The sequence below is a fragment of the Argiope bruennichi genome, chromosome 4 (genome assembly GCF_947563725.1).
Source record: "Argiope bruennichi chromosome 4, qqArgBrue1.1, whole genome shotgun sequence".
Taxonomy (NCBI): Eukaryota; Metazoa; Arthropoda; class Arachnida; order Araneae; family Araneidae; genus Argiope; species Argiope bruennichi.
This window is the reverse complement of record NC_079154.1, coordinates 6048094-6065919: the sequence shown is the minus strand read 5'-3', so window position 1 is coordinate 6065919 and position 17826 is coordinate 6048094. Positions and strand designations below refer to the sequence as shown.

Below are 17826 nucleotides of genomic sequence, written 5' to 3'. Positions count from 1 at the left end.
AAGAATCCTGACTCCCCTAATTTCTCTTTTAGACTCATAAAAGTAGGATGTCTAGGGATGGGGGTAGCAACAATAGAACAAGTTAAAGTGAATAAAATGAAGGTTGAAATGAAAAGTTAAGGTTAATATACGATAAAAGTTAGAGGTTCAAATCTCACTTCAGTCCTAAGCTATTACAGCTATGGAAAATCTTTCAATGCAGAATTTGTTCGTTATGATGAGGTAATCAATTAGTCTACTTTAAACAATCATGTCTTCAATAGTAAGGGAACTATGGGGAAAACAAAATTTGGAATTCCATTCCCTGCATAATCACGGCTTTGTTTTTCACCATTCCTGTAACCTATCGTTTGCCAGTTTAAATACAATAAAACATGCATGAAACAGTGTTTACGTGCATATGTAACATAAATACAGTAATAATAGGATTATCGTATTATTATCGTATAGAACCTTATACGATAATAATACGATTTATAATTTATACTATAAATCGGTTCTTATTGATAATAACAGGTAAAAATAATCAATCGATTTATTAAGTTGACCTATCAGTAATAACATCAACCGATTAATCTTAACTATAAAACATACTAATATATATATATATATATATATTATAAAACTGGAAGTGTCTAAGGACCATGAATGTTGAAGATCTGTACAAATTCTACTGAAGATATGCCATGAAAATCCTTGCAAAAAGAGATATTTCTATCTACATAAAAGTTATTCACTGCTTTCCATTGCATTAATAAATGCATTGTTTTAAATTCATTCATCTTTCTAGGTGGTTTTTTTTCCTGCACCACATTACTGGTCAAAACAGTGAAATAAAATAATAAATAACCTACACTGTCTATACATTCATCATGCGACTTTTTGCGGTTTCATATTAACTTCCACACAAACAACAATAAATGTGCTGTTTCTAGTATTCTTCTTCGCATCATGTCTTAAGGCAAGCATAAGAGTACTTAATACACGAACTTGCTTTAGTTTTATGACGTCATACAAGTTAATCCCATTAATCAATACAAACTGAATTACTATTATTAGTTCTTTAATATAATAAGCAGTTCTTATTAAATAACTCATATAAAAAATCTTATTAAATTAAGCAATTCTTAATAGAAAATTAAATAGCAAATCTTATTAAGTTTTTTATATCAAAATGATTCGTTTCGATATATCATTCTGTTAATCATCATCATCATCATCGAGCTTGCTTAGCCTTAAATAGCCAAAGGGGAAATTAAATTGAAGTAGCAGACTTCAATACAGATCTGAAAGTAGTAACATCATTAAAAAGGTTTTAAATATATAATTACATAATTATTATGAAAGGCAAGTTCACTGATTTCTTTTCGATAGATGTGTCTCGCTTTGCTTATTCATTCCCGAAATTAATTTTTTCCTTGTCATTTATTAGACGCACGAAGGCTCATTTAGAATGTTTAAATTTTATGCCTATAACATTTGTAGCAGATTTATTTCTTTGTCAAAAAGCTGCGACTAATGGAATCTCTAACAAAATTGCTTATGTTCTACATATTGAGATATTTTAAATCAAACAATAATTTAATTACAATTTTTCTATTATTTTCCATATTTACCTAAGATACTCGCTTAAAAAAAACTATAATATACCATCAGATTTAAGGAACTAATCGAATATGTTACATCATAAAAATTTCAATTATCATTAAATTCGTTTTGAGTATTTTCCTACGTATTATTACATTCGCTGAATATTTCAAAACGAATATGAAATAAATTTTCTTTCATTATAAAATGTTTCTTTATTGAAATGTCTTAACTCTCTGATAAGATACATTTTGTTCTTAAATTGAATTTATCGCTGAGATAAAGACGTTTTCTTAATTTCTGTAACTAATTATAGAAGTGTGAAAAATACTTATTTTCTTTTCAATCTCTCAATAAGTTGATTTATTTCATCCTTTTCATCAAAGTTTTAATATTTATTGAATTTTCAAATTGTATTTATTCTTACGGCAAAGCTAATCAACTCGTTGAGTAGCTCAGAAACCAATTCGGATAAATTAATTTTTTGATTTTTTCTGATTTTGTAAATTTTGCTAGAATTAATAATATTTTTTGATGTTTTTAATTTATTTCTTGCTTCTCATTTCAAAGTTGATATGTTTCTGAAAAAAAATAATAAAATCAATAATTAAAGCATCAAATTTACATTTTCATTTTTCTTTTCTGAATGTAATCGCATTGATTTCAGAATAATGGATTCATTTGTAACTCACCTCATAACAGTCCGAGTGCCACTTTTACATACTATCATATTTCCATTATATTAATAATATAATCAGGTTTTCTAAAAGAATCATCACATTTTCTAAAACTAAACAAGTGAAATCGTTCACCATCGCCACGATTCGCATCCATAAATTTAGAATCCATTCACTTACCAAGTGTTCTTAGTTGTACTCTTAGTTATATCAATGCGACAACCACTGTAAAAATAGAAACCGTTATCTAATTATATTGTATAGAAAACCGTGCAGTTCAGAGATTAGCATAAAAAAATATCATAGATTTCTATATTTTTTCCTCTCAAAAAAGTGCTGAATTTATAGAAATATTTTTATATGAATTTCTTAATTTCAGTCATTTATGTTTGATTTACAAGTACCTATTAACTAAGTGAAACCTCAGGAAAAACAAATCAGTGATGTGGCTTTATATAACGAACGCATTAATAATCATTTTAATTTTACAAAGTTCTGTTATTTTATTTAACTGCTTCAACCTCCTTGTCAATTTTTATTCCATTTCCTTTCCGAATTACAGAAGATTTCGTGATGCACTGGAGTCTATATTTATTTATTTATTCCATTGATTCACCGTGCAATCATTCGATCAATCAAATATTATTTAGGTTGAACGATTCAAAACTTGTCAAAACCGGTAGAAAATATTTTACATTAGGAAAACCATGCCATTCTGAAAGTTATAGATACTTCAAAGGATAAAAGCTTATCGTCAATTCTTCTCCAAAACGACTGGTTCTTTTTTATTTATTTTTTTTGGCAGCACCTGTCATTTGTCACTGACGGAAGAAAGAATCTATCCGTGTTCATTTAGAGTGCTTTCCTGTCTTGTAGCTTATCTGGTTAGAGCGCTATTTATTACTTACTTTTGAAGGATGGCCACTGGGCTGTTTATTAACGTGTTATTCAGCAAAAATGACACGGAGATAAGTTTTAAAACTAAATATAATTTTCTTTTCGATCTTAGATGGAGAATTCATTGAAGGAAGTTCGTCCACACGCTGCCAGAGGGCAGGATTGGCAAACCATTGCTTCGCTGTTATTCACTATTGGCGCACCCAAGAAATTTTAAGCAATAGGCAGCATGACTGGAAAGGGGATATATTTCATTACGTAGTTTGGAGCCAAAGACCTACCGTTTGGCGGGGATGGCTACCTGCAATCTTAATAAATCTTCTGAATTCTAATTATATAAATATATTGCTTACCTTGTTTTTCTAGCGTATATCTTTCGTAGTGCTTAAACCCCTAATTTAAGTGTCTGTTCAATTCATCCTTTGAACTGTTGCATCTGGTTTTGTTCTTGATGATTTCACTTGTTTGATTATCGAATCATTCTCTGTGTAACTGTAGAATCAGCAGCTATTTCAACAAGTTTATTGTCTTACTTTTTGTTGTTAGATGAGAAGTGTGAGAGAACATCTGAACGATGTTGATTTTGTTTTTGATAATAAGGAATTCTTATTCTTTTTGATTATATTATTATTTTTTCTGTAGATGATATTTGGTAAGAAATTCATTAACATTAGTCTCCGAATAGAGCGATTAGATTTCTTAGATTAGCCAGCACTTTGAGTCTTTGTCGCGGGTGTTTTGAGTATATAAATAAACGTCCCAAATTGTTTTGTTTAGTTTAAGTAAATAATCCATTACCAACTGTTTTTTAAAGGAAGATCTGTTAGATATAACGTTTTAAATACCACATTTGAAAAAATCCTTTTCATAACTTTTTCTGTGCATAGAATATAGAGTCTGAAACTAATGCATAGTGTAAGGGATTTTTAACGCTGAACTAGTAAACACTGACAGTTTCCTGCCATCCACAGGTATTCAATTACGTTTTATATTATTAAATTTCGTTTGCAGGTTTTTGCTGTCATCATCATTGGCAAAATGGTTAGATTAGCCCAGATTTAGGATTACTGTATTGACTTGACCAATCTCATTTAGAAAATTTAGTTAGATTGAATGCAAAGTTTTCAGTGTGAACCAATATTAGCATTAAGAGAAAACATTGTCGTTCTTATTTGATATAACATTTGAGACAAAATTATCATTACTACTTGATATAACATTTGAGACAAAATTATCATTACTACTTGATATAACATTTGAGACAAAATTATCATTACTACTTGATATAACATTTGAGACAAAATTATCATTACTACTTGATATAACATTTGAGACAAAATTATCATTCCTATTTGATACAATGCCAAGTTAAAATGCTTGTGAGCATTCTAAGTACTTATTTGACTGTCCCGATAGTACATCGATCTTCATTGCTGCATTTTTTCGATTAAAATTCTACCAAAATTTTGGAAAGCGGATAAAAAATTTATTTAAGGAGATGAAAATATTAGATCAAATGCATTTCTGTCAGTCATTATTTTTTAAGGCATTCATATCAGTCAACATAAACACTGTAAGTTTCTTGATAAGTATGGCAATATTTCTTTTCTACTTAATTATGTAATATAAAAAATTTAAGTTCATGTTGTTGCGATTCATAAAAGTAAAACTCTTCGAAATAAGATATTTTAGTCGCGGTTTCATTTATGGATACATGCTTAAAGCATTTCTCTTAAAGAATTGACGTTCAAAATTCTCTAGGAACCTGATACATTAAAAAAAAAAAAAAAACAGACACATAATTAAATGAGAAAAATAAACATAATCGTTTCACCCGTTTTCGCAAAAAAAGTAAAGAAATTACATTGTAACTCGAGCTCCAGATTGGTCTGTGGTCTAACAAAACTGGGAGCGAAAAGATTTGGACATCTTTTTTCCTTTTCCCTTTCTAGGAGAAACCTAATTGAATTCGGGCCGTAACTCCTTCACCCTATCGTAGAATTTTAATTACACTTCCTGTACGCCACTGCTCGTGTATGTATGCAGTGAGTGTTTGAGCCAGAGCAAAAGGAACAACGTCCTGTAATCGGATTTCAGTTGACAAAACGCCAAAATAATGAAATTACAGTCGGTGTACGTCATTCCTTGTGAAGGTCCCCTCTTGGGAATTTTCCCAGAGACGCTGTCTTTTGCGGTAACCTTCCCGAATTCCTCACTTCCGTCCAAAATGATAGCAAAAGAAAGGAGGCAAGTGAAGAAAGATCTTTAGGGATCTTATCTCATGAAAGGGGTTAAGAAAAGATAGCGTGGAGATAACTTGTAATGCGACTTTGGCACTTTGATGGAAAATAGGATTCGACACCCGACGAGAAAACGAATGCCATTTTCGTTCCATAATTTGTTTTTGTTTGTTTTTTTCCTTTGAAAAAATAAGATGAACTTCTATGTCGTACCGGCTGATGCTACAGTAAATTGAAATTTTAATACTTTGAAGGAAGAAAATGGTTAAGAAAAGCTTGAGCTCGGCCGTCATTTAAAATGCAATTTATAAGGCAGGAAAAGTTGCTTGAATGGGTGGAATTCTAATTTTGCTCTTCTTACAAAAATTGCGAATTGATTGAAGTGTCACGTGTAAGCATGATTAAATTCAAAATACTGTTTCGAAAAGGGTAATTGTTGGTGATCGTTTAATAAAGCAAGAATTTATGACTTAGTAGTAAAAGAGGAGATGGTTAGCAAAAGCTTGGATTTTGATCATCATTTTAATTTTTCTTCTAAAAACGCGAATAGCTTCTTCGTAGCATAGTTTTCAAATTCTGCTCTTGAGCAGGTGTGAAAAAAATGTATGTCTTTAACTGTATTACCAGATTATGATATTGATGTTGACCGTAAAATAAATTTAAACTGTAGGGTAAAAGGGAATGATATTCGATTATTTGAATCATCATAATGTGGTAATATTTGAAGCTTGGTTCATTTGCCCTCTATCCGTCTAGTTTAATTGCATCGCCTATTGCATTCTATGCGTAACTATTTTTACGTTAGGGAATTTACATAAAGAGTGTCAAATTAGAGCTTTATCATGTTAAAAGGAAGTCAAATTTTGAAATACTTTAAAGCATTAAAGGGAAATAAATGGAAATAATAATATTTTTAATAGCTTATTTGCACCAAAGTTTTTAAATATTCACGTTAATTATTCTCGATCTTGCTATTTAGTTTCTTATTGCTATTTCAGGAAAAGGTATTGTTACAAAACTTTATTTAAAGCTAATTTTTAAAAATTATTATAAGTAAAGAAAATATTGTGGTAAAATAGAATTATTTCTTAGAAAAAAAATCTTTTTGCTCATTTATCTAGAAATGGTAAAATGACAGGTTTTATCACATATAACAACATATATTACATTCCCATATTGTTTTAAAGGTAGTGAGCGGAGGCAATCACAAATAAACGGCGTTGCTTTCAAATTGATAAGGCAAAATTGTTAAGCAAATGCCCGTTGAGTTAAATGTCTAGAATAGTGTAGAGCATGCATGCAGAAAAGAGCCATTTTGTTTATAAATATGTGATCATGAACACAGATTTACGACAATCAGAGGAATCGCTATGATTTTAAAGCAACTGGTAGTGCACAATTTTCCAACCTGGATTTGTTTTATAAAGGAAGGAAATAACTGTGTTTTCAAAAAAAAAAAAAAAAGCAATATAATAAATGTGCAATTCTCGCAAAATACAGGGTTCAGAAAAGTCGCATCTATAAGGTAGCACCGAGAATAGCAGTGTTTAAGTATCTGCGCTTAAATAGACACTGCGTGAATCAATTGTTTTGCTTTATTCGTTCCGCCAACAGAGTTCGACGAGAAAAGAATAGTAACTTATGATTTTATTTTTAACCCAGAAATAAAAATTAGAATATACCATCCATGGGTAATCCAAATTATATCAGGACATGGAAAATTTCCCGCTTATTTCCAAAGATTTGGAAGAATGCAGGAAAATAAATGCATTTGTGAAGGAATCGGTACTGTTTACAATCAGTTAAAGGAAATGCATAGAAATTTCGGAATTAAGAAAGAATCTGAGAGTTGAAAATTATGACTTATGTATAGTACTGATGGTACCAGATAAAACTCTGATCAACTGTTTGAAAATTTGAAGATGTTTGGATTTCTGTTGCTGTGGAACAAGAATTTGGAGGAAAATTGAGAATTTTGAGGTGATTTTCTTAAATAATGTCCCGCTCCTTGTTTAACAGGAAGATAGGTGTATGGGAAGATGAGGAAGAAGGTCAGTGATTGACCACTTTGTGGCTGGGGGCTAACTGCCTCAAAGAGAATGTCAGTTTGGTGAATCGACCTGTCTTATGGCCGGGTTATGATAAAGATAGCAATTGGCCACAATAAATCTTGTCGATACAGCTTCGTTCAGTGGTAGCGTAGTGGTCGGCTGTACACCAGAAGAAGAGTTCGACAAGGAAACCTATCTGTTGGAGTGGAAGAAGTGATACCAGAGTTAAGTCCTGGTCTTTAAGTCTACTCGCTATGACGTGGTATGATGTAGTGCCTAAAGTCCATTTCAACACCTCGAAAACCGATTTAGCGATCATATGATACATTTGCAACGACATGTGCATGCAAAAACGATTCATTCATGTATGTTTGCAGAAAAATCTGCTTGGTTGGTGTATAGTGAAAAAGATCAAATAGACTTAGCAAGGGGCACAAATGCTTTTTTCTACAACATCAAAGCATTTATCCATTACAGCAAAACACAGCCGAAGGATGCACAAGAAAAGCACTTGTAATAAAAAGCAGCACACGAATAGCAAATCTCTATTAAATAACCACAACACAAAGTGTTCAGAGGAAACTCGCTGAAGATCAACATTCCAAAGAAGAACTTCGCTCAATTATTGTCGATTCGACTGACTCCTGTTGTCTGTATGCCTCTGTTTTTACAGTTCCCGTGACAGGGCATTCACTGTTCTGGAATAGATCCTGGAATACAGATGCTAATGGAGTTAATACCAATATTCTCGAATATTCATTTTTGTCATAAAATTCGTCACCAAGACTCGTGTTTTTGACTTAACACCCATTTAACATCCATTAGAATCATCTGTAAAACTTTTTGCTTATTCTGAAAACTTACGACGCAGGGAAATAATATTTCAGATATGTAATAGGTCAAATGATAATTAACTCACCCTCTATACAGAATGAAAGCATTTCCGGTAATTTTCTTATTCTCTTACTACAAAGGAAATCAGTAATGTAAACACATTACTGGCAGAAAATAGAAAAACAGCTATGAGTTAACCTTCTTAAAACATTTATTTATTCAAATGAAAGGCTATGATTAAATTTGATAAAAGTCATTTAGAGTTTTCTTTTCTTTTCTTTATAAAAGATTTAATAGTTAGTGTTTTTGTAGAATTTTATTAGATTTATAAAATGGTCTTTTATATTAGTAATCATAATACACAAGATAATTACCACTCCTCTAGGCAAAGTGGACTAAGGAACCAGTAAAATAAATATTTTTCTATAAAATATATTTCATCTTTGATTACATACGATAATTGGTTTCTGTATGTTTGCCCCGCAGGCAGCTGATTAACTTCTAGAATTCCTTGAAGTTCAAACAATATTTATTTCTCCCAATGATATCTTTCCCAACAACAGTGGAAACTAATTCGGTTTATTTATTTAGGAAAATTTTATGTGGATTTAATTTATGGAACCATTCTTTTTAAATCTTCGCTTAGATTCTTTCCAATCTATGCAACAGTATTCGATTTGTTTACTGGAAAGCCACCAACCAGAATAAAATTAACGGTTGTTTTTGGTTAAAGGGATGGATTCTCAGGGAATTTTTCTAGATTTACAAACATCTGTCTTCTCTTTGATTGTTATGCCTTGAAGGTACTTGGAAGAATAACAAATTTGATTGTTTCTTTTTTTTTTATCATTATATTTATGCAAAATAAATTTAAATGAAAAAAAGAATTTTTTCAAATGATTATTGTACAGTTACTTCTAAAATTTTTTATAACGCCATTTTTGAAAATTCAGGTGTCTATGAAAAGAATAATGCTAATTGGAGTTCCAACTTATATAATGCATACATTTTCATTCAAAGGTATGCAAAAAATTGGAATATATTTACAAAATTTCGGCTATTAGATCAAAGCAAATATAAGAGAGATAAAATCATTGTAATTATTTAGAAAATTTTATTTTATTTTATGTTTAAAATACAGAACTGAATTAGACTTACGTTTCAAAGCAAGTCATTAATAGAGGAGATATAATTCTTTTATTCTTATTATTGAGAAGATTTAACGCAATGGAAAAATTCGTTTAGTTTAGAACATTTTAATAAATAATAACCTTTTAACAATAAAAAAAACAGCTAAATATTAAAAAGAATATAGAATTTCAATGGTGTAATCATAGGATCCCGACTATTCTGCTAAAGGATCTACGCAGGTTCAGCGGCCATTAAAGTTATTTAGAAATTTTAACAAAGAAGACATCACATAACCAAAATGAAATTATTTATGAAATGCCAAACATTCAAAGTATTTGGTAAATTTCTTTCTATTATAATCGCATAAGAAATATTCCTTCCTAAACATAAATATTAACGCATGTGTAATAGTTTTAAGCTTTATAAAGAGTCAAACATCCTCTTGTTATCTTATGTCGTGGAAGTTTAGGATAGAACGCAGTCTCATACCCCGTATCCGTAACCATTCTGGACACTGAACGGTTTGATGGGCATGTGACAGGAATTTTATTAAATGCTGTTAAAAAAACAAAAATAACTATGTAAAGAATTTACAAACATATAAGAAATAATAATAAAATGAAACCATTTACAAAGATTTTCTACTTTGAAATATTATAGAAAAATTATCTGAAGTAATAATATGCAGAAAGATATGTATGAAAAAAGACACATGAATTCTGCGTTCATTTGCTATCATGACAAAATAGATGAGGATATACTAGGGATGCTATCACGCCATAGCAATTATAAAAAATCTAATAAAAATATTTTAATTAATGGTAACAAAGAAAATCTCTGTTTGAAAGATATTTATTTATTACAAATGCACAGAAGATTGGCTATGACGCTGTTAGATCTCTAGCCTTTCAATATTTCTGAACTTTACAATTTTAAAGACACAAGTGCAGAGCACGAGTCAAAATGAGTAGCATCAAAAATTTGATGTTGTCCGCACAGAGGACATAAGGAAGTGTCAGAAAGCCCAGGCCAATACAAGTACGCGGGCCTATAGTAAGATGAAAAAATGCAACAGCTGCACTTCTAGGAAAATCTGGGATCAAATGTATATCCTCAAACAGTGAGGCTCATGGCTTACCGGCAGAGTCACGTAGTGCTCTCTGCTTTTTCCGGGAGCCATATCTTCTTTTAATCAGGAGTTTAACAATGAAATGAGAGGCTTTTCAAAGGTCTCTAGAGGACTCTTACATCCCTTTTTGTAAAATTTCAGAGACACAAGGAAGGAAGCAAAGTCGTAGCAGATTTAGTGCTACTCAGGATGCACTGCATTGTGGCCTGCTATATTTAGCCTCTTGAAAGATATTTAAGAAGAGTTATTGTTTGAGGAATCTTCCTCTTTATCGGAGTAAAGCTCAAAAATGCGCACAAACTAGAGAATTGTCATTTGTTCAGTCCGAGGTCTATCTCAGGGTTGATCTTACTAAATAACTTTACTCAAAGAACATTTTCTTATAGTCAATATTCTATCACACTATCGAGTCTTTGATTCAGCAACACACGGAAAGCAATGCATCCTTGATGCTCGTAAAAACTGAGACCCTTCGCAACACAGGCATAAAATAACGAAATTAAAGAAGACGACTCCCAGAAAGCTGATGAAAAAGTGAAGGAAGCGGGAAATTCGAAGAAGGAAAAGAGGGGCATCTTGAAGATAGAAAAACCGTTACTATTGATCCTCCTCCCTGTTTTTTTTTATTCATCCCTTTTTCCAGCCCTATATCATTTCTTTTGTTTTTCCTAGCCATCGAGCAGCAGCGGACGGATCCCTCATTGTTTTGCTTTGTTGTTTCTCGTCGCCCACCGCCAAAGAAATGAAACATTGTTTTGATATTTATTTTCTGCCCATCCACCCCTGCAACCCCCCTCTACCCCTTATTCTTTGTGGAGTGGTAGGCTCTTCGCTTTAATTTTCTGTTTGGACTAGCCTCGGATACTGTGTATTTATGGGTGGATATTTTATTCCAGTGCGGATTTGCTTTGTTGACTTTGTACTTGTCGAGAAGGAGAAAAATCAGTTCAATTTGTTTTGCAGGACAAAGAAAATTCGGCTTTTTTTTATCGTATTTTTGCTTCTCTTTAATCCACAAAGAAATGTGAAATCACTTCAACACACATTGGAATGGGATTCACACTTGCTGAGTTTTTCCCCTCAGAGAATGGAATTTCTCGAGAAAGTATTCGCTCATTGAATCGGTACAGATTTCTTTATTTACAAGCGACATAGGCTTTATAAAGACAGAGTAAATCTGTTAGAAATTCGAAATAAAAGCAAAATATTATACAGAGTAAGTGCCTTCAGTAAAGAATAGAAAGCTATTTGGTAATGAGAAATGCGTTTTTTTATTGAAAACGAAAATATAGTTAAATATTGTTAGGTGAGTTATTAGTCCAACAGGCTTAATAATGGATAAGGAAGAGCTATTTTACAAGAAACCACGAAAATACAGTAGCAAAACACAGCCGAAACGTATAAAAGAACAGTATTTGTAGTATACATACAGCAGAACAGGCAGCAAATCGCTGTTAAAAAACAGCAAGAGTATAAAGCGCTCAGAAATAACTTGTTGAAAATTAACACTCGAGACTCCAAAGAGGGACTTTGCTCAACTACTTACTTCGCTAGACTCGGTGGCTTCTCTCATCTGCACGCCTTTGCATTTATATTTCACGTGACAGGATATCTATCAGGCGTGCATTCATAAGCTTCAAAATATTCATTTAAAAAATGCAATTTCCAAATTTGGGAATTTTTTACCCCGTCGTTCCTTTGCAAGATTCGACTTTCTACGTGTCTTCTCAGTCATACATCTAGTTGTTGATTTAATAATCCGAAACCGTATTTTCCGATTTTAGATAGTTTTATGAACTCGATGATGATGAGTGCAAAGTCGAGTATTTCTCTCATACATTCTTCCTTAGGAAAAAAAATCACTTAACAGTTTCTGAACTGAGTTTTGTTAAGAAGAAAATGTATTCAATTATTCTCTTCAGTATGTTGTTATGGTTTTGTAATCAATCCACTTTGACATTTTACTAACTAAGATGAGATTACATATAATTGAATCCGAATTAATGAATCCTACGAATTACATTAAATTCTCTGTTGTTTAGATTCTCATCAGGGAATTGCAGAAGGATTAATGCGAACTTGAATTAGACAGAATCATTTTTTGAAATTTTTAAATAATCAAAATTATTGAGCTCCTTCAACTTACAATAGAGGCGCAAAAAAAACTTATCTGGTGCTTTTTAATTATAAATTCGTAATTATCTTAAAATTTTAATCACCTTATTTATTTTGATGTCTTAAAAACAAAAACTTAAATGAATACATTAGGTGCTTGCATGTGTTTTGATCATTTTTTTCACTTTAAAAAGGCATTTATTGAGAAAAATTGGTGCAATATATATCAATCAAAATATTTTTCATCATTTTCTGCAGCTATTTCCCATTTCCGTCCAATAAGTCTTGCAATGGATTGTTTTCTAATTTTTTTGGCCCTCCAAGCCTTTCTTCGTCATTGACATCGAAATCACCACTCTTAAATCGGTGAAACCAAAACCGACCATTGGGATATGACGGAGCAGCATCACCATACGTTTCTAAACGTGTCTGATGGGCTTCGGCAGCAGATTTCTTCAAATAAAATGAAAAGAAAAAACAATGAATGTCATAAAGGGAATTTTGTGTGTTCCATCATTAGTGTCTTTATACACTGCATAACTCAATAATATTAAATGGAAAACTTTAAAAATGATAATTATAAAATAATAATAAATTGGTAAAACCCAAAACCATTGTTGTTTATAAAGATACTTCGCATGTTTACCAATAGATGTCGCTAATTAAAATACATGCAAGTACCTAATACTTGATTTTTCGATATTGTATGAAGAAGCCAAACAAGTTGCTTCAATGCATTTGAGGAATGAAACAGCATATAACCAAAAATTGATAAATTCATTTCGTTACTAGAACCGTATATTCTCACGCGTGCACATTTTCCAAGAAACTTTCCTTCAAAGATTTCGCTCCCAAATCGATGACTGTTCACCGAAATCACGCGAACAAGAAGATGGATATTCCCAAGGATATTGCGAGACAGATTACAAATCCTTTCTAAGTCATCCGATCCACTCTCCAATTGATCAAGCCTAGAGATCCATTCAAAAATCAAAAACAGTTTTCCCGCGATAGCTTTTGATAAACACCAAGATCAACATCTATCACCGAATTCCAGCATTTGAAAGCAAAAGTCCTGGAATAAAACTGCTGCTAAAAGCCCAGAATTCCCTGGGAGCACCGTCCCTGCTAAAATATTTGTGTATTTCGGATTAAAATGACTAATATTACCTATTTAATAAGCAGGCTGGATTTCGGTGAAAGGTTCGCGTTAATGCATTCCGCTTTCAAAATATTCCCAAAGGGATTATTTTCTATCCCGCAAAAGAATAAGTTGTTTTCGTTTAAAACCTTCGATGGAATGTTAGTGGGGGTAGCTATTAATTGAAAAGGAAGAAACAGTAAACTGCGAAATCATAAACAGAAAAAAAAGTATAATCGTTGAAGGCATTTAAATATATTAAAAGATTTGGGCAAAAGAAGAAAATGCAATTCAATTCAACATATTCAAATTTGTTTTAAGAAAATACATTGTTTGCGTATTTAGGATTAAAATCTTCCTTATCTTTTCAGTTATTAAGAGGTCTGCACTCATAATTCTTTGAGAATTCAACTTTTGTTTGAATAAGGAAAGTTTTTAATACAGTACAATGAAAAGAATTGAAATGAACAATGTAAACAAAGAATCTTGATATAATGGCATGCATTTATCGTTTTGAGAAAGGTTAATGAAAGGTGAAGCCAAATTTAATGCTAAATGCATGCATAATAAAAGTATTCATTCTAGAGTTTCTCAATTCACATTGCTGATTTATTCACGCGTCAAATTTTACTGGAGAATTGAAAAAGTACTTCACTGTGTCTGCCCGTTTCCTTATGAATACAGAATCAAAATAAAGATGCTATCATTCATCTCGCTTTAAGCTTGTGGTTATTGCGAACCATATATTAGCATATAACATGATTTAGAAGACAGGAATGGGGAGTTAAAAAAATCAATAGTTGGAAGCCGAATGGAGATAGAAAGGTGTTATTTACAAAGAAAGATGCACTCAAAGGCATATTTCTCGCGCCAAAAGTATACAGTATTTTTATTGTCGAAAATTTCAAGCTCCAGATTTTGTCAAATCTCAACGTTTCAGACCTATCTGAATCCAAAAACACATTTTTGACACACATTTGTTTATCCTTGAACACAACAGCTCAAAAATGCTTTGAGTTAAATGGCAGAAATATCGTGTGAAGAATGACAACCCAATTTGTAGATTTCTGTCAAATTTTGAACCAAATCCCTTTTTAGGAAATCTGTCTATTCATTCGATTATTAAAATGGGAAGAGCTGCTATGGGAAACAATATTACAAACTGGTAGCAATATTTTCATTGTTTTAGCAAACTCGTTTATAAAAGCAAGCAATGATATTAAACACGTTTTTTAAGTACATGTAATTCTTACCATAATTTAGAATAAGACTTTAAAAATAATATAAAAATAGATCAATGAGTCCTATAAACATTATGACTTGCCAGCTCAGATGTTGTCCTCGTCATCTGACCGCGGTTGAAAATGACGAGGTCCGTCCAAAAATGGCCCTCATGTTGCTTTAAAAACGGGACGTTAATATAACACAATTAAACTAAAACTCGTGAATGATACCGTCTGACTGATTCAAATAAGAATTCATAAAATACTTGAGGTATTTTTGTTTGACAGGATTAAGTGCTCCGGGGACTCGTAGGTAATGCGAGACTCGAGGCTCCCTTTTCCAATCTGTAACTTCCTATAGCAGATATTTTTTATTGGTCTTAATTATGCTGCAAATTCTGATGATTTGACCAAAAGCTTAATGACGGAGTCCTTTCGAGAAAATTGGTTTTAGCGTTTCTCATATTCAAAGATTAAAGATTTAAACTTAAAATAATTTTTTTAACTTTTGAACATGATTTAAATACTATTTAATTATAGAGTCGAGCATGAAAATGAGAAGCAATATTTCTTCAAACAACCCATTAAAAAATTTGTAAAAGTTAACTAATTAAGAATATTTGATAACTGATTGAATTTTAATCAATTTTTGCAATTTCCAATATATATATATATATATATATATATATATATATATATATCGAAATTTTGTGGGTTTTTTTATGCTGCGAGATCCTAGTTAGTTGCCTATTGTTCTTATTTTATAATTTATAAATCGTACATTATATATAATTTTTATGTGTAATATATATGTAATTTCCTCAAATTTTGAGAAGAGATAATCCGATGCCTGTTTCACACATTGGCACAAAGGTCGGAGGATCAGTTACGTCATGTGACATGCGTCATACGTGCCACGCTTGTTTCATTTTGAAATCCTTTGTACATATTGCAAAACGAAAAGGGACATCTTAGCGACTTGCGTAATATGCAGATAAGTTGGCTAATTTAACTAGCTCTGTCGAAACATTTATTAATCTAATTTCTCGTATAGTTATTTGTATGGAACGCGGAAATCCAATTTTATTAAATCAATGATTTTTTTTCCCCTTTAGGCATGCCGCTTTTATCCGAAATTCGAAAATTCCCCTTCTTCTTGAAGTAGGACACCCTCATTGTGGTAAGTAATTATTTTGTATTGTTATTAAAAATAATTTCATAGACTTTTCTAATTTCTTTCTGTTGAATACTTATGCTCCCTAATAAAGGCATCACTTGTGATTAGGGATTGCAATACCGGTATACCGGGATACCGAATACCGGTATTTTGAGCCATTTTACAATTTTGTAATACCGGTATTCACAAGTTTAAATACCGGTTTTTCGGTATTTACTAGAAATTTTTTTAATTGTCTCCACTATATGTTCAGGTATGGCCAACATAGCAAAATAGTATACGCTTTTGTTTTTTTGTCTCCCTAACCGGCGAAATTAATTAGCGAATTAATGGCTTAATTAATTGCTTAAATCTAAATTAGCGAAACATGGATTATCGATGAAAGAAGATATTGTATCCATAACGACTAATGGTGCAACAGTTATGAAAAAATTTGGAAAGTTGATTGGTGCAAATCAGCAATTGTGCTATGCTCATGGAATTGAATTAGGAGTAATAGATATATTTATACCAAAAAAATAAAGAACAGAAGAATCCAAATATTGTGGATATAGAAACTTCGGATTCCGACATTGAAGAGAGTAAGAGTGAGAGTGATATTGACAATGAAGATAATGACAATATAATTGTTGAAGAAGATATTGCTAATGAGGAAGAAATATTAACCCATCAAGAACTGCTTCCTATAATTTATAAAGTTCTAAAAATTGTTAAGATATTTAAACTTTCCCCTACAAAAAATGCCATATTACAAAAATATATACTAACTGAAAATAAAACAGAATATATGTTAATAATAGATTCTAAGACACGTTGGAACAGTTTACTCCTAATGATGGAACGGTTTTTGAAATTTAACGGTTTTTAAATCTAAAAAGCAATAATCGACTTAAACCTGCAAATTAATTTTTCAGACAGTGAATTCGACTTAATATCCAGAACTATATCAGCTCTACTACCAATAAAACTGACTATAAAGGCATTATGTCGGAGAGATTTTAATTTATTAACAGCCAATGCAACAATAAATTTCATGTTGCAATCATGAAAGAACAACACACATCACTATCTGAAGAATTATATATTACATTGAATAATCGCACAGAAGAAAGGCATACCGAAATAGAAAATGTCTTATGGTATTTACATAATTATAATGATTTTAAAAATGAAAATGAAAAAGAAGAAAAGAAAATAATCAATTCAAATCTGATTAAGTTTATAGTAAATTTTCTTACAATTTTTTACCCACAAACCTATCCACATTCAGAAGAATTCGGTTCAGTTATCGAAAATTTTGATGACACTAATGTCGATAGTGAAAAGGAATTGTCTCTTGAACAAAAATTAGAATTATCGATAAATAAAAAAAAATTCAACGGACCAAAATACAATACAAAAATCAGCTATATCCAAAACCATCCGACGAGAAATTGATTCATTTGAAGATGAGGGATTTAGAGGTAAATACTTTGAAAAAGTATATCGCGTATTGCTAACAGTATCACCAACTAGCGTAGATGCTGAAAGAGCGTTTTAGACAGCTGGTAATTTTTACACAAAATTACTTTTCAGCCTTAATGACACTACAATGGATGCACTATGTTTTTTAAGATCACATTTC

General features: G+C 31.4%; 1 protein-coding gene across 2 annotated transcripts in view; it reads left to right on the top strand.

The window, feature by feature from the left end:
• The window catches only part of LOC129965741 (latrophilin Cirl-like), a 716323-nt gene that overhangs the window by 285008 nt on the left and 413489 nt on the right, over positions 1-17826 (top strand). For both annotated transcript variants that reach the window (XM_056079881.1, XM_056079880.1), the window contains exon 4: positions 16141-16205. The gene's annotated coding sequence lies outside the window, so the exon portion shown is untranslated. The remainder of the gene's footprint in view (positions 1-16140; positions 16206-17826) is intronic.